Source organism: Tamandua tetradactyla, chromosome 3 (assembly GCF_023851605.1).
Source record: "Tamandua tetradactyla isolate mTamTet1 chromosome 3, mTamTet1.pri, whole genome shotgun sequence".
NCBI classification, from domain to species: Eukaryota; Metazoa; Chordata; class Mammalia; order Pilosa; family Myrmecophagidae; genus Tamandua; species Tamandua tetradactyla.
Genome location: NC_135329.1, coordinates 192,081 through 214,029, shown reverse-complemented (window position 1 = coordinate 214,029; position 21,949 = coordinate 192,081).

Below are 21,949 nucleotides of genomic sequence, written 5' to 3'. Positions count from 1 at the left end.
AAGAGATGCATTTAGGCAAATTAAATTTCAGATGCCCAATAGATAGCTGAGTAGAAATGTCAAATAGGAAGTTAAAGACATGAGTCTTGGAATAAGATGTGTATTTGACACTGGATGAAATCATGTATGGGGTTTGTGGAGATGAGACCAGAAGAGAAGAAATAGAAGCCAGCAAGGTGAGAGTAATCAGGATACGGGCTGAAAACTAACTCATGTGGAGATGGGAGGCACTTAAAAGAAGCTGAAGTGTTTTAGCTGGGCAGATATGACAATCAGCAAATGTGGCAATGACATGTTAAGAGCACACACCACCGACAGACCCTTCAACTGATGGAGGTAAGAGAAGAAAATTGCATCTACTTCAGAGGATGCCAGAGAGGGACAAAGTCCTCTGGCTATATCCATATTTCAGGTACAAGAAGAGAAGGAAGTCAATATCCTGAGAAGACATTTATAATACAGGTGAATTTACTGATGACGGACTATGAGTTCTAGGACAAAGTAAAAGCTTTGGGGAAGTTGGGAAAGGGTGGGGAATTGAATTAGATTATAGAATATACCCAGTTATTTGGGATCAGAATTCTATGAGGAATTTTGAAAGTGGATGATTTGGGCATCTTAAATTTCTAACTTAGGCAAACTCATTTCGTATTACATCTGACAGCATTCTAGAGGAGGAAGGCTAATCAGATTCCACTCCAGTCTCCTTGGGATGGTCTCTAAGTCAGTTTACTATGTGTGGCATGTGGCAACAGGGGGTTGTGATTTGAGGATTATTTCTAGTAAGCTTGGAATTAGCTGAGCTCTTGTGCCTGCATGGAAATGACTCTTACTCAAGGCATTAAATGGACCAGTTAAGAGTGCTGCTTGTAAGCATGGGTGCAAGGTGAGTTCATTTTGTTTATTGATAACTTGTAAGTGTTGTTTATTGATAACGACAAGATTAATGTTTTGCACCTGAGTTTAGTGAGATCATCCCTGGCTCCCACAGGGTTGGTCCTTGGGGTGGGTATGTAGCAAGAAGTTGCCTGTGTGACCAGCAGGATGTGGGAAGCCCTGGTTGAAACTCCACTTTGAGCTTCTGGTTCCAAGGTGCTGCATGCACCCCTGATCTGAAAAACACTGTGAATGTGGCCCCTCAGAGGGAAGGGAGCTATGCCAGGCCTCCCCAGACCCCTGGCTGCAAGGCAGCCTTGGACTGTGATGCATATGCATATTTCACTGGCCTCCTTTCCTGCAGTAATCGTAGATGCATGCCGTTGTTGTTCATGGTTCTGTGGGTCATCTTTGGCCATCAATCAAGTCTGACTGCCAGCACTGGGCAACTCAAGTCTGACTGAGGGCGGTGAAAAGGTGTAGTAGCCAGGAACAATGGACTCCAAGGACACCCAGGCTTGAATCCCTGGAACCTGTGAATTTCACCTTAAATGGCAAAAGGGACTTGCAGATGTATCAAATTAGGGATCTTCAGATGGGGGGATTGTCATGGATAATTTGGGTGGACCCTACACCTGATCACAAATGTTCTTATAAGAGGGAGAGAGAGGGAAGGGTAAGAAGGCAATGTGACCAGAAGCAGGGAGAGAAAAGGTAGTGACAGGTAGGTTGGGAGTTTCCGAAAGAAATCATCCCTGCCAACACCATGACTTTAACTCACTTCAGCCTTCTGATTTCCAGAGCTGTAAGAAAATAAATTTGTTGTTTTAAGCGACTAAGTTGGTGGTAATTTGTTACAGCAATCATGAGAATCGAAAGCAGAAGGCTACTGTAGAGAGCCATGGCAGCCCTTTTAGCATGCAGAGGGCAGTACCCCATTCCAGGAAGGGAGTCTCACCAAAAGAGGACCCCTAAATCCTTCTCTGTGTTCTCACAGACACTGGTAACAGCACAAGTCAGTAAGGAAAAGACAAATGACCTAATAGAAAAATGGTCAGAAAATGGAAAACAGAAGTCATACAGAAAGACACAATGAAAAATAAACAGAGGAAAAAATGCCCCAACCTTTTGATAATCCCTAAAATGTCCCTTCAAATATCAATAAAGTACAATTCCATTCCAGGTTTGTTGGAAAAAAAAAATGATCTCCATTACCCCAAGCCATGGCATGGAAGAGGAGATATAAGCTCTCTTATAGATTGCCAATGGGAATGCAAATAAGTACAAACAGAACAGTTTATTCCAGGAATTTCACTTCTATTTATCTAATCTGGAGTAATATTTATACATGAGCACAAGGAGACTTATATAAACATATTACTACAGTGTTGGTTGCAATAAAGAAATGTAATAATGAAAAATCACAACTATTTCTATAGAAGAATATATAAAAATTTTTTATTTTTAAATGTGATAAATATTGAAAGAAAAAAATTAGCTTTCACACAAGATGGTGCAAGAAAGGCTGCAGAATAACTCAAATTGGTTTTGCAGGCAGGGAAGGAAAGCACCTCTGATGTAAGCCTAGATTTAGTGCCAAACAGCTGGAAACAAGTCTAAATAATTAACTGCCAGGGTCATTGAAATGTAAAGCAAAATCAAAAGCAGGAAATTTCCACCAGAAATTTGAATTAGATTATCCAGATAGGCTGTAACCTCTGGAGTATCCATTCAGTGGAGAAATAGGGGAGGGTCTGTGAGTGAGGGGCAGGATGTCTCCCCGTGGCTCCTGTATACAATCATCAGTGGGACCAGGACCATGCAGGTCAAAGGACACTGTCATTATAGGGGCTGTTTTTCATTTCTTTAGTAAACAGCTTTATTGAGGTATAATTTGCATACCATAGAATACACCTATTCTAGTGACACTCAAGATGTCTCAAGGACATGTAGTAAGTTAATTGTGCTTGCAACCATCACCTCAATCCAGTTTTAAAACATTTCCATCACCTCAAAAAGTTCCTTCTTGCCCATTTGTGGTCAATCCCTGCACCTGCCCTTTGCCCAGGCAACTACTGCCTCTGTAGATTTGCCATTTGTGCAAAATTTATGTAAATGGAATTATGCAACATGTGGTCTTTTGTGCCTGGTATATTTCACTTACAGTGATGATTTTGAGGTTCTCCTATGTTGTAGCATGATTTTTTTGGTTTATTCCTTTTATCTCTGAGTAGTATTTCTTTGTATGTATAGACCATGTTTGTTTATCTAGTCACCAGGTAATGGACATTTGGATTATTTCCAGTTTTTTTTATCCTATTGTGAAAAATTATAGGAAGATTTGCATACAAATATATATGTAGGGGACTTCCAGAGAAGATGGCGGCTTAGTAAGACGCGCGGGTCTTAGTTCCTCCTCCAGAAAAGCAACTAAAGAAACAGAAACAATATGAAACAGCTCCCGGAGCCACGACAGAAACCAAAAAGACAGCGTACCCCATTCTGGAACGGCTGAACGGGCAGGGAGAATCCGCTGCTGCGGTGAGATACCCGAGGGGCGCGCGTTTTCCCGGCCGGGGCGGCTGGCGACTGGGGTCCCCTCCATGCACGTGGCTCCCCGGTCTGACTGGGAACGTTGGATAGCGGGGCCCTCCGCCACGCTTGGTGTCTCGGGCCAGCTGGGCAATTTGGACTGGCACGCCCCCAAGCCGCGGCGGCCGGCGACCCCCCCTCCACGCGCAGTTTCCCGGGCCGACTGCGAGATTCGGATTGGCAAGTTAAAGGAGCCACAGCATCTTTTACTGGTGGGCCCCGCAGACAGACGAGCGCCACGAGCGCCACCTACTGGGCAGGAAAAGAAAAACAGCCCAGAGATTTCACAGAAAAACCTTTCAACCAGCCGGGTCCCACACCCAGGGAAATCTGATCAAATGCCCAGACACCAGCAGAAAATAATGGATGATGCTCGGAAAATTGAAGATATGGCCCAGTCAAAGGAACAAACCAATAGTTCAAATGAGATACAGGAGCTGAGACAACTAATGCTGAATATACGAACAGAAATGGAAAAACTCTTCAAAAACCAAATCAATAAATTGAGGGAGGACATGAAGAAGACATGGGCTGAACAAAAAGAAGAAATAGAAAATCTGAAAAAAACAAATCACAGAACTTATGGGAGTGAAGGACAAAGAAGAAAAAATGGAAAAAACAATGGATACCTACAATGGTAGATCTAAAGAGAAGCTACAATTAGTGAACTGGAGGATGGAACATCTGAATTCCAAAAAGAAACAGAAACTATAGGGAAAAGAATGGAAAAACTTGAGCAGGGGATCAGGGAACTGAATGACAATATGAAGCGCACAAATATACGTGTTGTGGTTGTCCCAGAAGGAGAAGAGAAGGGAAAAGGAGGAGAAAAACTAATGGAAGAAATTATCACTGAAAATTTCCCAACTTTTATGAAAGACCTAAAATTACAGATCCAAGAAGTGCAGCGCACCCCAAAGAGAATAGATCCAAATAAGCATTCTCCAAGACACTTACTAGTTAGAATGTCAGAGGTCAAAGAGAAAGAGAGGATCTTGAAAGCAGCAAGAGAAAAACAATCTGTCACACACAAGGGAAACCCAATAAGACTATGTGTAGATTTCTCAGCAGAAACCATGGAAGCTAGAAGACAGTGGGATGATATATTTAAATTACTAAAAGAGAAAAACTGCCAACCAAGACTTCTATATCCAGCAAAATTGTCCTTCAAAAATGAGGGAGAAATTAAAACATTTATAGACAAAAAGTCACTGAGAGAATTTGTGACCAAGAGACTAGCTCTGCAAGAAATACTAAAGGGAGCACTAGAGTCAGATACGAAAAGACAGAAGAGAGAGGTATGGAGTAAAGTGTAGAAAGAAGGAAAATCAGATATGATATATATAATACAAAAGCCAAAATGGTAGAGGAAAATATTATCCAAACAGTAATAACACTAAAAGTTAATGGACTGAATTTCCCAATCAAAAGACAGAATGGCAGAATGGATTATGACCCAGCAATACCACTGCTAGGTATCTACTCAAAGGACTTAAGGGAAAAGACACAGACGGACATTTGCACACCAGTGTTTATAGCAGCATTATCTACAATTGCAAAGAGATGGAAACAGCCAAAATGTCCATCAACAGACGAGTGGCTAAACAAATTGTGGCGTATACCTACGATGGAATATTATGCAGCTTTAAGACAGACTAAACTAATGAAGCATGTAATAACATGGATGGACCTAGAGAACATTATGCTGAGTGAGTCTAGCCAAAAACTAAAGGACAAATACTGTATGGTCCCACTGATGTGAACCAACATTCGAGAATCAGCTTGGAATATATCATTGGTAACAGAGACCAGCAGGAGTTAGAAACAGGGTAAGATAATGGGTAATTGGAGCTGAAGGGATACAGACTGTGCAATAGGACTAGATACAAAAACTCAAAAATGGACAGCACAATAATACCTAAGTGTAATGTAACTATGTTGGAACACTGAATGAAGCTGCACCTGAAATATGGTTTTTTGTTTGTTTGTATCTTTTGTTTTTGTTTTTTTTCTTTTTCCTTTATATATATATATATATATTTTTATTAGTATTATTATTTTAATTCTCTTCTCTATATTAACATTCTATATCTTTTTCTGCTGTTTTGCTAGTTCTTTTCCTAAATCGATGCAAATGTACTAAGAAATGATGATCATACATCTATGTGATGATACTAAGAATTACTGAGTGCATGTGTAGAATGGAATGATTTCTAAATGTTGTGTTAATTTCTTTTCTTTTTTTGATTAATAAAAAAATTAAAAAAATATATATATATATGTAGGCATAACTCTTCATTTCTTTTGGGTAGATACCTAAGAGTAGAATGGCTGGATCTTATGGGAAGTAGGGATTTTAATTTTTTAAAAGAAATTATGAAACTATTTTCCAAAATGGCTCTACCATTTTACATTCCCATCAGCAATGTATTTTTTTCTAAGTCCTTGCCAATACTTGGTTTTGCCAGTCTAACCATCCTAGTAAATAGAAAATGATATCCTTTTGTTTCATTTTGCATTTCCCTAATGATTAATAATATAGATGCCCTTATGTCATCGTCTGGTTTTGATATAAAGGTGATACCAGCCTCAGAATGGGTTCGGAAGTGTTCTCTCTTCAACTTCTGAAAATGTCTGCATCAGATTGGCCCCAATTCTGCTTTAAATGTTTAATATAATTTGACAGTCACCCGAGCCTGGGTTTTCTTTCAAGGAAGGTTTTAATCACTAATTCAATTTCTTCGCTTTTCATAGATCTGTCCAGATTATTTATTTCTTCTTGAATGAATTTTGGTGATTTGTGTCCTAAATCGAATTTGTCCATTTCATATCAATTTTTTAATTTGTTCTTAATATTCCCTTGTAATCCTTTTAATGTCTAAAATTTGATAGTGATACCCCATGTTTATTCCAGATTTGGATAATTTGTATCTTTTCTAACTCTCTTTCTTTCTCCTTTTTTTTTTTCCTTAGGTCAGTCTAGCTAAAGTTTTACCAATTTTGGAAAACTTTTGAAAGAATCAACACTTGGTTTCATTTATTTTTTTCTTTATTTTTAAATATTTTCTGTTTCTTTGATTTGTGCTTTGGTCTTTATTATTTTCTTTCTTCTGCTTACTTTAGGTTTAATTTTCCCTTCTTTTTCTTATTTGTTAAGAGGGAAGAGTAAATCATTTTTCCAGACCTTTCTTCATTTCTAACATATGCATTTAGTTCTATAAATCCTCCCCTAAGTATTGCTTAAGCGGTATATCAAAAGTTTTTATTGCTATGTTTCCATTTTCTTTCAGTTTCTAAGTTACCTTTTTGTTTCTTCTTTGACCCCTATCTCAGGAATCATTATCTCAAGTAGCTGGTTTCTTATTTATATATATTTATATCATTTCATGTGTAAGGAAAAATTTGATCGTGATTACCTTGGCCAGAAGTGAACGTTTCTATTTGTTTTTTAAGTATAATTTTGAATTGTTTTCTAAATAATTAAAATTTATTAGCATCATGATTACGTTGGCTGCATCCAAGCTAACTGCATTTGTAATCCGCCAAGGGGGTGTCTTCTGCAATGAGTGATGCTTAATCTAATCACCAGAAGGCTTTTAAGGAGGATTCAGAAGTGACGGTTTCTCTTCCTACTTCAGCCAGCCAGCCTCTCCTACAGAGTTCATCCAGACCCTTAATCCGAGTCATCAGCGTCACAGCCTGCCCTGTGGGTTTTGGACTCTTCATCCCCACGGTTGCCCAGCCAGCCTCTCCTGAGAGTTCTTTGAGGACATTCATTGGAGCTGCCAGCTTGCAGCCTGCCCTCCAGACCGTGGCCTCTACATCCCCACAGTTAGGTGAGACACTCTTACAAATTTTATATCTATGGACATCTCCTGATGATTCTGTTTCTCTAGAGAACCCTCTTTTAGTTACTTTCCTAATAAATTCTATTTTATATCACTGAAGTCTGTATTGTCCTCTAATCCAAGCCTATAAATGAAGTGGCTGCAAATATCACCTCGCCTTTTGTGCAACTGGCCAGGGAGAAGGAGAGGGCACGGGCTGGAGGGAGGTGCAAGACCTCCAAGCCCTGTATCCACCCGGCACTAAGCACAGAGGAGCGTGAGGGCAACAGCTCACATTTCTAGGCCTCTGTTGGGAAATCTTTCAAGTGGGAAGCCATCGCCCACCCTGACAAACCTGCAGGGCACTGTCAGATCAAATCACACATTCTATAAACACCCTGCCGGGACCCTCTCCTCCATGCAGCCCCCAGGCTCTCCAGAGTCTCCCCAACTGGAAAGGTTGCCTGAAGCCGTGACTCAGGCCCCAGAGAGTGCCCCAAGTCTGGAGGGTGGGTGCCGGGATCCCCCTTATTCCAGGGTTGCAGTCACAGCCGCTGTCTGGATTGAACAGGTGGGGCTAGAGATCCAGCTCATCTGTGACAGGTGAAAGAATCCTCAGCTGTCTTTAATCTGCTCGCAAGTTTCTGCTCCTCTACCCATGAAAGATAAGCAGGAAAAAGATTGTTACCGGAAAAGCTACTAAATATTTTGATCATCCCTTTTAACAGGCAAACAAATTGAACAGAAACTAGGCTAACTGGAATTATCAAGGAAAAAGCAAGAAAAGGCACCTGGTGGGGACTGGGCAGTTAAAAAGAGATAATAGCTTGGGGCTCAGCTACCCAAGGCTGAGTCATCCTGAGGCCCCGGTTGTTTATAGCACAGGGTTGCAGGGAAAGTTCATCCAGCTGGTGCCTTCTTCACCATGGCATTTCCTGAGCATTGACTCTAAACAATGTACTGGCCTGGCATTAAAGATCTAAAGATCAATCAGACAAGGGTCCCGCCTTGCACGGATTGCATCTCCTGAGGAAGAAAGACAGAGTGGTCATGGATACAGCATGACATGCCAAAGACTGACAGTGGCATTTTCAGTGACAGCCTTCAGTTAGCAAGACTAATTTGTACTATCTTAAGTTATTTGTGGAATGAAAATAAATAAGTAAAAAGACAAGGTTTACATAGTTCTTTGGGAGAAGAGAACTTTGCAATTATTATTTAAAATATGTCCATCCAAGGGTACTTAGTCTCCTTAGCATTCTGGAAGACTCCAGCATTGGTCATTACTCATGTGCAGTGGACGTTGCTGTTTTCCTGCGGAGTTTCCTGACTCATCCAGCATCAAATGTTCATCGAGGGCCCCGACGTCCCTGCCAGCACCGAGCCTGGGCTATGTACGTGATTCAGTGCCAACCCTGGAGACATCCTCAGTCTGTTTGGTGAGAGAGCCGAGCCAACCCCACGTTCATGGCTCTAACGTCCACTCTGTGACATCCAGCAAACGCTCACTGGGAGCACACTGCGGACCAGGTCCTGTTCCGGACAGCTGTGGACAAGGACTAAGCTCCGCCCCTCGCAGAACTCACGCCCTGGCATGGAGGCTAATGGCTAGGAAGTGAGAACAGCGATAAAGAATTCCAAAAATTCCAAGATAATTCCAAGGCAATTTTGAGAGTGTGCAGAAAAAGCCAGAGGGTAATGTGGGATGTTGGGTAATCTATTTCAGATGGGATGCTCAGGGATGGCTTCTCTTTGGCAATGACATTTGAGCTATTTTTAAATTCCCTGGGCCACTAAAGCACATGGCATGCTCAGCCCATGGCCCAGGACACATGGCATACTTAATAGTTTCAGAATACGCCACTGTGGACGCACCAGCCCCAGGCAGTAATGACTCCTCGTGCTCTGTTCTCTCCTGGATGAAGAGCATTGCGAGAGCACAGACGGTAGTCAACCAGCAGAAGGTGCTGAAATGCTGCAGCCCCTACCCCAGAAATGGTCTAACTTTAGGCCCAATATTGCCTGAGAGCTACAAGAGAGGAAGAACCAGGAATAGAGACCTCAAAGCTTTTCATGTAGAACTGTAAGATTCAGAGCACGTTACAGGAAGAGACTCCTCATTTAGGGCAATTAGATTGTCCTTTGAATCTGGTTGCTGTTTTATTTATTTTCTGGTCTCAGAGATACAAAGTATCAATTGAGCAGGAGTGCCTACTAGTTAAGAAAATTCCAGGGCTGATTCATGCACTTGTGTAAGTAATTAACGCCTCAGAAACCAATCTGGAACTTAATTTTGGGAATTTTGCATTAACTGTTAGTTAATTTGGTAAATACCCTTACATAGCAAGCATGGCCTGTACTGGGAATAAGAGAAAGAGAGAGAGAAGCAGCATCTGCCTCTGGGAAGAGAGTTAGATATATATTCCCAAGTCCTAGAAAGGCCAAGAAAAACAGCAGACGTATTTCAACCACCTACTATGTGGTGGTTTGTATTAGCTGCTTTACAAGTATAATTCCATTAAATTATTTCAATAACCCTGAAAAGTAGGGGCCATTATCCAGAGGCAAAGTAACATGCTCAGTGTCACCCAGCTAGCAAGTGACGAAGCTGTATGAATAGGAAGGATATGCTATTTCCATTACACCAGCTGCCAACGATGTTGAGTGTAACTTTTTAGTGCTGGTCATTTGCCCTCCAATTCTCTGAAAACCACCAAACCAGTTAGCCTTTGCAGCATGAAAAGCCATTCTCAAACTAAGTAGCTTGAAACGAGAATCTTTAATTCAGCTCAGCATCCTTTGGATCAGCTGATTGGTTCTTGGGCTCAGGACCAGCTCAGCTGACCTCAGCCAGGTGAGTCCATGTGCCTGGGTCAGTGGCAGGTTGGGGCCTCTCAGATCTCTGTTCAGCCCCTCAGCATGTAGCTGCATAGACCAGCTGTTGCCAGGTGCTTCCCAGTGTTTCAGTGCAGCAAGAAAGGCTTGCCTCATACTCACTGTCATCCCGAAGACCAGGGTCAGTGTGGCAAAAGTGACACAAGAGTGTGGATACAGGAAGCGGAATTATTGCGGCCTTTTTTTTTTTTTTTATAATCTCATCCACTGTCTATGTTAGACACTATTCCTTGATTCATTTACTCCACCAGCTGAGAATGAGTGCCTCTGTAGCAAGACTTAATCTCATCTGAAAAAAAACAGGGAAACCTTTTAAGATAGAGTTTGCAGTCCAGCAGGAAAGATAAGTACCAAAAAATACCAACAACCTCATAAGCAGTAGCTATCATGTGAAGGACGTAAATAAATTACACAAGTAATGCAGAGAGCCAGGAAGTTACTTTTCACCAGGCACAACTGGAAAACCATCATAAAAGACGTGACAATTAATCTGGACCTTGAAGGACAGCCAGGAATTGTAGGTGCGTGGGCAGCTGAGAGCAGCCAGGCCTTAGGGGCACTACCGTCTCCCGGCTGAGAGCGAGGACCCTGGTCCTGAGGTTGGAAATCCAACCACCAGCCCACGACCCCCTTAACTCACTGGGTGCCCAGACCTGCCTGACCCACCTTACACTCTGTGAGTCCCGAGCCCTCTCTGTGGAGGCCGGTCCGCTTCCTGCCCACCTCCAGCTCTGCTGTGGCATCTCTTGGATCAGGGGTTGCCCGGGGAAATGTGAGCATGAAAGGGAGGAGCGGCACGACGTGTTCCCAAGGCCATGGTCTCTGGGCCCCCCACCGCCTCCCAGACCCGGCAGAGCGACCCAGCAGAGGCTGTACCGGAGCCCGGGGAGGGGCGGTTCCGTCCAGGAGGAGGTGCCGGCCCAGCGGGAGGGGCTGCTGGCGGCTGGGGGTGGGGGCGCGGCCGGCGGGAGTCACAGCTCCAGCCCGTCGGGTCGTGGCGCCGCTGGCCAGGCAGGGAGCAGGTTGCGCGGCGGGTCCCTGGGCCCACCCAGGGGCAGATTCTAGGGCGGCGTTGGCCGCCCGGACACAGGGAAAGCTGGGCTGGGAGGGCGACGGCGCGGGGTAGGGGGTGAAGCTGTAAGTGCGCTACCCCGGAGAGAAAGAAGTTACGGAAGGAGAAGAGGGGCAGAGCGACCCCTCAGAGCGGCAGAGGAGAGGGTGTGCCACACCGCGCAGCCAGCGGCACGCCAGGCTCCCCTCGGTCTAAACTCAGCCCGGACTTTGTCCTGACCCCGTGGCGGTTCAGATGCCCCTGATGGAGACCCGCCGGCACGCGGCGCGGCACGAGCTTCTCCCTGGGCGCCGGGCAGGGCCAGAGCGCAGACCTCAGACCCAGCCTGGGGGTCAGAGACTGGCTGCCCCGACCCACTGTATGAGCGCAGGCAAGTGAGTGACCCTCCTCCCCTGGGTGTGAGGCGAGGCTTGTTCCTACCTCAAAGGGTAATCCGGAGGCTCCTGGTGTCTGCTGATGCCCCCACCTGCGCGAGCACATGCCATGCAGGTGTGCGAGGTCCATGTCCTGGACACATGCACATGAAAAGAAAATGAGCAAACCTGGTCCTGTCTAATGAGCCGTTGTGGTCAAGCTATGGGCCCTGCAGGTCAGCCCAGCAGAGGCCTGTGAGTCACAGCAGGTGCAGAGAGGGTGAGGTGTGGGACCGCAGGAGCAGGCGGTGGCCCACACGCTCCAAGCACTGGTGACAGCAGGAGCGTGCAGGCTCGGGACCGGCACCCCTGGGGCAGAAAGCAGGTGCCAAGTAAAACGACGTTTGTAGCCCAGACCAAACCTGAGAGCTGAGACGGGGATAGAGTTGGCAAAACAGGGCAGCGGGGCCCCTGGGGCACAAGAGGCACCATGACTGGAGGATGGCATCAAAGCATCAAAGGCATCTCAGAGGAAGAAAATGTAAAGATAGCTTTGAATTCATTGAGTTTCTTTGCTTCCAGCTGCTCTGCAGAGCTGGGCTACCTCTGTATTTTCCATCCAGGGAAACTCTGAGAACATCCTCCAAAATTCAGTATTGTTATGTAGGAGTGAGTATGGAAATGTACGCTCAGTGAAGGCGAGAGCTGATGTACTCGGGTGGCATGTCTGTCTGAGCTTGGCTCCTCAAGAAGACTGCTGGCTATCTCACTAGCACACATGCACACACATGCCACTCATATTTCCTTTTTTGATGTGGTCAGCTGGTCGCACACCGCCTGAGGGTCAGTGCCCCTCCTCCACGGGGCTCTCAAGGCTCCCTGGGTCCGGATGCACCTCCTTTCGTCCCGCACCTCCCGAACCCCTCCGCCCGCAGCGGAACTGGCTGCTCCCACTTCGTGGGCATCACGGACGTCCGCGAGATGTTACCTCAGCAGTCCATCCATTTAGTGGATGTTAGGCACGTCAACCAGCCTCCCGGCCTCAGTTTCTTTTTCGGCAAACAGGCATAACAGCCGTCTTGCCGGGCTCCTGAAGAACAAGTGCTGCCCGCCCATGTGCGTCTCCCACTCACGTCGCCGAGCTCGCCGCTAGCCCCTCCTCCATAACGCCAGTTAGCGCTCCTACTGTTATTGCTGCTGTTAACAAAGCTGTTGGTATTTATAAGCATTTTTGTTCATTATGAAGGTTAGAAAAATACAGCAGCAGATTAAAATGCTCCCCACGGGAAGGCCCGGGAGGGCACAGGGATGATGAGGTGGGGGAGGCCGGGCCAGGCCCAGGACGCCCAGACACTTCCCAGAGCAGCTAGACGTCCGCATCGGGAGACCCTGGAGCCCTGACGTGCAGCAAGCCCTCCCACAGGACACGCAGCCACACGGGGAACCAGGCTCTCGTGGGGGTCACCAGGAGCTCACACGCATGGCCAGCGCCGGCCACCTGGCACGCTCAGCACCCGTGCTGGGCACGCGAGCCTTGGCTCTGCACATGGGCCTGGCCTACAGCCTTGCAAGGGGAGGAGACAGATGCCTAGAGGAGACGCACGAAGGAGCCGGGAGAGACCTCTCCTCGGTCAGACGTCAGGATGCAGCAGACAGAGGGTCCCCATCACCCCGTGCCTGATAAAGGGCTCTGTGTAGTGTGGCTCGCCAGTACTTCCCACCCGGTCCAGACAGGCCTGTGGGTGACCCCAGGCCCCTCGGCGGCTCAGCAGGGCCAGGAACTGCTCCCAGGACAGACACTCCCCGCAGCAGCAATTGGAGGGAGGGAGGAAAGCGGGCGGCTGAGCGGAAAGACCGTCTGCCCTTTCCCAAGGAAGGAGAGGACACAGTGCTCCTGCAGCCCCAGGGCTGGCAGACTCCCCGCAAAGGGCGGGAGAGTGAACAGTCAGGGTTTGCAGGTCACTAGGGTCCGCTGCACACTCGTCTCTTTTCACCCCATGAGTCCTCATAAAGGCAAAGGCGGTGCCGGCTGGTGGACTTTCAGCCCCCAGCCCCTCCAGCAGGAGCTGTGTTTTCACAAGCTCCCGGCCGGGACTGAGCAGACCTGCTGGGGCAAACCACGTGGGGAGCTGGAACAACTATTTCTAATCCCAAAAAATATGGAAGCAAGTAAGTGTGGAATGAAGTTTCCCTTTGGCAAGCTGCCCACGTCTGCGCCAACATCCGCCTCATGACGCTGCCCCCCCCCAGCTTACTCCTTTCTCCCCCCTACTAGACTGACACTCCTGGGGAGCAGGAACTGAGCTGAGCTCTGTGGACGTCCACGGGGGTCCTGCTTGCCCATCTGGGCCAAAGTTCCTTCCCCATCGGGATGACTCTTCTGAACTCTCACTCTCCGCTTTGTAAAGTGGGGCTCTAAAGACCTACTGGGGGGCGGGTGTGGCCGGCACTCAGACCCCAGCAAGGGGATGACGAGTGTCCCTTGCAGAGAGTGCTGAGAAGCTTTGTGGGCCGCACTGGGAAAGGACCCCCAGAAGTGCTGTGCACTCCCCCATAAGCACACGGGGCTCCACCTCACCTCCAGCCTCAGGCCACCCTACTGGCACAATGTCCTTGGCCTTGGGCAGCGGATGTCCCCACAGGGAGCAGGGAGAATCCGAGGACGCCAGCACTTGCCACCGATGTGCCCGGGGCCCCCATAACTCCTCACAGGGCAAAAGGAGCAGGCCTGCACTGTGGGGCTCCGCTCCTCCCCAGCTCTGCACTGACAGCCGGCGCAGGATGGCCCCGGACACAGCCAGGAGCTCCTCACAGCCGCCTTGAAGCCCTCGCCCAGCGCCCGGCCCTACTCTGAGCTGTCTCCACCAGCTCATCGTCGTCATAAACAGTAAACTGCAGCAATTCTTCATGCATTTTCTATAAAACCTGGTCCTCAGTCCATCCTCCAGCCCCTGTGCAGGCGTGCTGAGCTCCTGAGATGCGCCAGGCACTGTCCCAGCACTCGGACACTTCGTGAATAAACCTGAGACAATGGTGGGTGAACAGGAGGCGAGTCCCAAGCACTGGGCCTTACTAGAGCTGTAGGGGTCGAGGGGCAGTGGGGCTCAAGGTGTGGAATCACGTGGTTCCCCACACTGGACTGCGGGGCCTGGGCACTGCCGGAGGTCCAGCAGGCAGGCACCCTGCCCCACCCCACCCGGAGCTCCGCCCCCTGAGCCCCCCCAGAGCCCCGCCACACCCCGTCCCTCCCCACCTCCTGGCCCCCTGCCCCACAGAGGCCCCGCAGTCCAGTGCGTGTCTCGTGCCAGCCCGAGGCCCCACCTGAGCTGCCCACCACTAGCGGTGCAGGGCCTGAGCGCGGCCAGAACAAGAGCGCCCAGAGCTGCATTTGGTTCCAGGCTCCGCAGGGCCTCCTCCATCAACAATCTCCCTAGAGAGTGTGGGTAAAGCTGGAAGAGACACCAGCTTTTCCTGGGGCCTCTGAGCTGCGGTGCTGGGAGTAAGGGTGACCAGGAGGAGGGACCCGAGAAGGGTCAGCTTGGGGCTGGAAGGAAAGTGCAGCGGGACATCCTGTCGGTGCCTAGCATGTCCCCTTGCAGAAGGCCCTGAGAAGCCTGTGCCTGCGTCTCCTCAGATGGGCTTCTGCCCTCTCGGGTGCTGCCAGCTCCTTGCTAGTCCGTGCATGCCTATCACTAGGCCAAACACTAATAAATCCTTCCCTTTTGGGGTGCTGTTGTAGACTCCCTGGGAAATGGCCCACATCTCCAGCCCTTCCTTTGCAATGTGACCTTGCAGCTTCTTCTTTCCAGAGGTGGAACCAATTTCCCAGGTCTCTCATTCACCCAGTGGGATGTGGGGAAGGTGACCCAGGACCCTAGTGGGCTTGCCAACTGGCACTCACCCCCAGGCTCCCATGGGCACCACAGAAACGTGCCATGAAGCAAGGGCAGTTGTTTCAGCCGAAACACATAAGAGTAGCCACAACTCACCACCCACTGCACACGCGGATGAGTGGCAATTCAGACCAGAAGAGCTGCCCGGCAATCTTAGGAGTATGGGCTGAACCGAATCACTCTGACGCCCTGCACACACATTTGTAAGTGGAAAAGGGGTACTGTTATTTTAAGACACTGGCATTGGGGTGATTTGTTACACGGCACTAGTGTGGCAAGAGATAACTGATATAGATGCTGAGAAACTCTCTTGAATTTCCTTGGTGTTTTGCGTCAGCTGTAACATGAGTTCATATTCTAGAGAGACTAGAGGAGGAGACTTGAGACAAGGGTTCCCAAGTATTTCACTGTTTTTACGTGTTTGGATCTGGCCTTCTGAAATCATCTTTCATGCTTTAGCCCTTTCGTGGCTAAAACATCCATACAAAGGTGAGCCGCAGCGATTTCATGCCGATGAATGGACAGCTCGTCCATATGTTTGATGCAGCTGACGGCCGTGCACATTGTCCCCTGGGAGACTTAGAGTTGAGAGCGATAACACCACATATGTCCACTGGTGGGCCTGCTCACCGGTCCACAGGGAGACGGCCACAGGGCATTTTCTTCTCTGGCCATGGTCCACTGTGAGGCTTCGCTCTACGAATATATGCCGCACCTGTAACATCGAGCTCTTATCCGCGCTTGTTTTCCTTCTGCAGGAAGTCCTGGAAACACCCAAGTTTCATGATGTGATTTTAGTGAAATCAGACTTGAACATCTCAAAACTGAGTAATTAGTTATATGTGGCTTCTATAAAGACCACTAATTGATTCAAGCCACCAGCAGGACACCAGGCAGTGTCAGCAGCACATCGCAGGGGCCTTGTGGAACCAAAGTCTGGTCGCTAATTAGATTTCCACACTTCACTTTAATTAAATTCTGTTTGACTAAGGTCAGACAGTTTACATTTAGTCTAGGTTGGAAATTTTAATGCCCGGTTTCAAATTAATATTAATTGAAAGACTTACTAAACATAATTAAAAGCAAGAATGAAGTTGAATCTTGGCAATAAGAGGGGGGGTTTTGGTTATAAAAATTCTGTTTATGAAAATTTTAAAGAAAATGTTGGGACAGTTTCACACAACAAAGAATCGACCTCATAACGACCCTGAACCTACAAGGGTCTTGCAGTGGTCACCCCTGAAAGGGAAGGGCTTTCCAGGTTTAAAAAAGAAAGAAAGATCTGTTCCTGTAGAACTACTTCTGATACCAAGATCAGGTTCAACCAGGGAAGCAAAGCCAGTAGAATATATATATACATTTTTTTCTACTATATACAGAATAAATTCTGCCCTCGGGAAGGGCATAGCCTGAAACTCCTGTCTACAGATGGAGCTTCTTCTTCTTGGAAGACTGAGCTCTTTGAGATTTTCTAACTGGTTGAATGAGGCCCACTCAGATTATCCAGGAAAAACTCCTGTACTTAAAGTCAGCTGTGATGGCTCTAAGCGCATCCACAAAGCACTTTCACTGAGACCCTGGGTCAGTGTTGACTGAATGGCCAAGTTGACCTGGTTGATTTGGAGGGGGAAGCAGTGGTGAAGTGTGAGCCACAGACTTCTGGCTTGAGGAACTGGTCAGCGGTGGCATGCACCACGAGAGCAGCTGTGGGAAAAGGCGAGGCTCGGACGCAGGCAGGTGGGTCTGTGAGCTGGAGTGCTACATGGACATCGAGGTGGACATACAGTTGGTGGCCGCTAGCTGGTGGGGACAGAGTCAGGCCTTGGGGAGCAGTGAGGCACCCAGGGTGCAAAGTTTAAGGAGACGTGTGTACAGCCCCCGCTGGGGGGTCCTTACATCCTTCACCCGGGGCCTTACCTGACCCGCCCCCCCAGCCCTGGCCCCTTGGGAAAGAGGGCTGAGCCTCCTTAGATGCTGTCTCCACTTAACAAGCACAGCTCTGCACCAGACGCTGTCCTGGAATCCACCCACACATCCCAACAGAAAAGCACAACTGTCTCCGTGGAGTTTACATTCTAGCAGGGGGAGATGGAAGATGAATAATTAACTTAAGTAAACAAGTTCTATTCCATTTCAAGTGGTGACAAGTGTTCTAGAAACTAAAACAGAAGCAGAGCAGGAAGGGGATTGGGAGTTGCAGGGTCCAGGTGAGACCCTGGGGTGTGAGTCCAGTTTGTCGTTTTAGCAGGTGCTGGAGGGCAGCCTCACTGGGACTGTGGGCAGCGGTGCTGGGAAGATGACCCCAGGTGGAGGAGGCCCTGGTGGGGACAGGGCGAGGAGGGAAGAAGGGCAGAGCCAGTGCTCTGCACGCCGCTGGCTTGGGTAGGGGCTGGGACCCCACACTGCAGGAGAGGAGCATCCTGGTGTGAGCCCAGGGCTGGGGGTGGCAAGCCAGCCTGCAGAGCCCCTCGCGGAGGACCCAGGGCCAGCCTCAGCCAGCACCTCTACCCTAGCAGAAACCTACCTCTGCTCTGCGAGTGTGTGGTTTTGAAAAGATATAAGTTATAAATTAGCAAAGTATGAGCAAGCACTCATTTGAGCCTAAGGAAGAGTCTGCTCGACATGACTACATGCTAGCTTCAGTTTTCAGTCTGCTTCTGAAAACACTGCATTTCCAAGTGCCATTTCCATGTTCTGGCACCAATCCTCACCACACTCTGGGGTTGAAAGCCTCAAGCACGCCCCGTTCCCCTCTGGGGTTGCCCTGCAGTGCCAGCTCTGTGACCATCCAACAGCTGCTTAAGTTTAACCCATGCTGAGGGAGAGGGCAGCAATCATTTGGGACAATAAAGTGGCTTGTGCACAAGGTGAGGGGCTGCCCAAGCACTGGGCCACAGGTTAACATCAAAGCAGAACCAGCCATTACGCCTGGAGAGCACAGCCTGAGTTTGGCCTGAGGCTAGCCAGGGGAGTCACCCAGAGGCAGGCGGGATCAGGAAAGGAGGGTGTACAGGCTCAAAGCCAGGGGCGGCCCAGGGGAGTCCTCAAGGTATCTAAGATTTAGCTTCTCAGAAAAGTTTCAGATGAGAGTTCAGAGTGAAATCCAGATGGCATGCACACTTTTTCCATCAGGTTTGATTATGAAGGGAAAGAGAAATACGGGGCTGTACTAGGAGGAGACAAAGGATGGAAGAAACCTGGGCTAAAGAGAAACATCCAATAAGGGAAAGGGTAAAAAGGCAAGCAGCAGACAGTGCAATCATCGGCAGAACCTTTGAGAAAGTGTGAAAGTAAGGGAGCCAGAGTTTAGAGAGAGCTTTAAAGTTAGAGCACAGAGAGAACAAGGCCCCCTTTTAGCTGCAGAGGAGTATTTAAAGGCTAAGGATGGGTAAGTAGTCGGTAGGTGTGAATGCAGGAAGTAGAGGAAGATGCCTTCTGATGCCATCTATTGTCTCTCTGAGTAGAAGATAAGGTTATCTGCTGGCAAAGAGTGGGAAGTGGTGGGTGGAAAGGTTGAGAATTGTCAAGAGGGTTTTAAATAACCACCTGGAGAAACGGAAGGCCTGCTTGTCTTCGTCAGGGCTGAGACCATGGAGGGTGTGAGGTGGCAGCCTGCACATGGTTTTCAGGAGGTCCTCGAGAGCCCAGTAGGCTCAGAGGCAGTTACATCATGTGGAGTTTGGGATCTGTAAGGGAAACGCAGAAAAGATGGCAGAGCAGGGGCCCAGGGACATTGGCAAGGAAGAGAGTAGAGGGATGAAGGTGCTGGTAGTTTTGATGTACACGAAGGGTAAGAGAAGTATAGGCAGGTGGGTACAGGAGGCTATGGCAGAGCACGTTGACATTTAGAATCTGAGGGAGAGCAGCTCCAGAGGATGGCAGCATCGAAGAGTGAAAAACAGCAACTCCACAGGGCAGGGAAAATGCTGTCTCAGGTCGGGTTCCCCAAAAACAGAGCCTGAGATAAGGATTCCTGGGAAAGTGATTTACAGAGGGGATCTTCTCAGGAGAAGGGGAGTGAGGGAAGAGGCCAGGACAGGGGAAGAAAGCTAAGCAAGGGTCTGGTTTCAGCTGGAGACTAGCTTTAGCCTGGCCCAAGGAAGCTTCGGTCAGACTTGGTCCCACCCTGAGGCCAGGCCCAGCCTTTTGTACCCTGCCACTCCTCTGTTGGCCACTGACACATAGTGGTTGCACTCTGGCAATTCCCTAGAGGAGGCGGCAGCAGTGAGATGTGGGCAGCCTGCTGGCCCAGGCTGGTGAAGGCACAAAGGCAGCCCCACCTCCCACCCTGGGCATGCAGTTCAGACACAGTCAGCAGTGGCCACAAGCACTAGCCCTAGGGGGCCAGAAGGCTTTCACCTCTGGGAGAAGGAATATTTGATGAAGGCTCTGAGGGGACAATGGAAATGGTTTCCCATTGACTGCTGGTCCCAGGAGAAAAGGACAAAGTCTAGTAGGAGAGGCAATGGTAGGGTTTAGGTCAGGTTAAGAGAAGCACAGAGTGGTTGGCACATCACAGAGAGGACAGACGACTCAGAGACTCCAAACTTAGAAAGGAAGAAGGAAGTAAGAGGCCTGTGGGCTTAGCTGACCAGCAAGGTTCTAACTGGACTCACCCAAGCCAGTCCTGGTGGAGCAGGACCCAGGCCTCGGAGATGTCAGCTCACCTGGCCCACCAGGATCTGAGCAACCCTCATCCTGCAAGTGAAGCAACAAGTGGACAGGTTGGCCCCAGGTGCCTACTCATGATTTCTCATCCCCAAGGCCCATCCCAGAGTCCAGCAGCCCCGCGCATCCAGCTCAGTGTGGAGCCAAAGCCTGTCTTTGCTTTGTTTGGAGGGACCTGCAGGTGGCTCGGGCCACAGAAAGGAGGTCTCCATCTGATGCGCTTTCCAGTTGAGCTCAGGCCAGACCTGCCTCCCTGGGGTCAAATCAGACATGGGTTCTGTTCAGGGGAGTCAGAGGCAGTGAGAGGGTGGCCTAAGGAGCTGCACCACAAGACAGAGAGCCTCCCTGTGCCAATCGGTGAGCGCCAGGCCCTTGGAGACCAGGCGAGCAGTGGAGAGGCACAAAGAGGATGAGCTGCAGGTACTTGGAGATTCATTGTCACTTTCTTTTGCTCGGCATGTGAACCTCTCTAAGGACTTGTGAGTAGGCACATTTCTAAATCACTGCAAAGGCCCAGGATCCCAGAGGGCTGGGCTAAGGAAATGGCACTGTTTTTGGCACCAGAGCATGAGGGTATTCTCATTTGTCTTGTGCCATTTGAAACTCACTAGGTATCTCTGGACCAACCTCTGGTGTCCCCCAGCACCACTGTCCCTTCTACAGTTGGGTGATTCCCTCCAACCTCGCCAGCTTCTGCACTCACTGGGCAGTGAGGAAGCTTCTGGGTGCCAGGCCTGGCATTCAGAGCACAGGTCCCTGCTCATGACTGGGACCGAGCATGGCAGGCCCTGAAGACCTGTGCATGGTCACACAGCACGGCTGAGGCAGTGCCCCTGTGGCAGTCCGGCCAGGGGAGAGTCTACTTCCCCGCAGTGCCCTGGCCCTGGCCTTGGTCCTCTTGCACCCCTCAGCTCCCTGATCTGCCCATCTTGAAGATGCCCCGAGGAAGTCTCCTTCTCAGCCGCCTAGGAGTGCCATTTTTTTTTCCCTGGGCAACCTCTGGGCCTAAAAAGAGTTGTTTGGGAAAGCTCATGGGAAGATAGAAACCTCATGATTTCATCTCTCATTATGGTGTCGGTCCCTTAGATGACCGAGGCGGTGAGTGGATGGGGTCTGTGCAGGTGATACTGGTGGCCAGGGCAGTACTGCTGCTCTTCCAGCTCATCAAGGAAGGGCATGAGGTGAACCCCAGAAAAGCCACTGCAGAATCCATGAGGAGGTGGGGCAGGGGCTTCGGTTTTGGTTTTGGTCTAGCCTGTGGATTCCCGTGCAGACATGACTTGCCCCGGTGCTGACCCAGTCCTGGGTCTGAGAAGAAAGAGCAGTGGTTCTGTGCATCAGCACCCACAGTGCAGATCAGGGAGAGGTACTGGCCTGACCCGGAAGCCAGGGCGGGTGAGAGGAAGCAGCTGCAAAGACTATGGGGAAGCAGCAGAACCTCAAGTGGCTTTCAGACTGGAGAAGGACATCTTTGCAGAAACTCTCCAGGGCCTTGCCTCTATCCAGGCCAGTGATAGTGGCAGCTGGAGCCCCGAAGTCTTCTTATGCAGTAGCAGTGCACCGAAGGAGCTGGCACAGGGGAGTGCAGGCAGAGGCCAAGTCTCTCTCCTCCCTCTCGTGACACGCTCTCCGTGGATGCATCTCCCACCACCTCTGCAATGAAGTCCCAGGCTGGGCCTGGAGCTCTCCTGGTCTCCCTCCATAGAAGACACTCTCTTCAGTCTAAAATCAAAGCTCCCAAACGTTTGGTCCAGCTTAAAGTTGCAGTTTAAA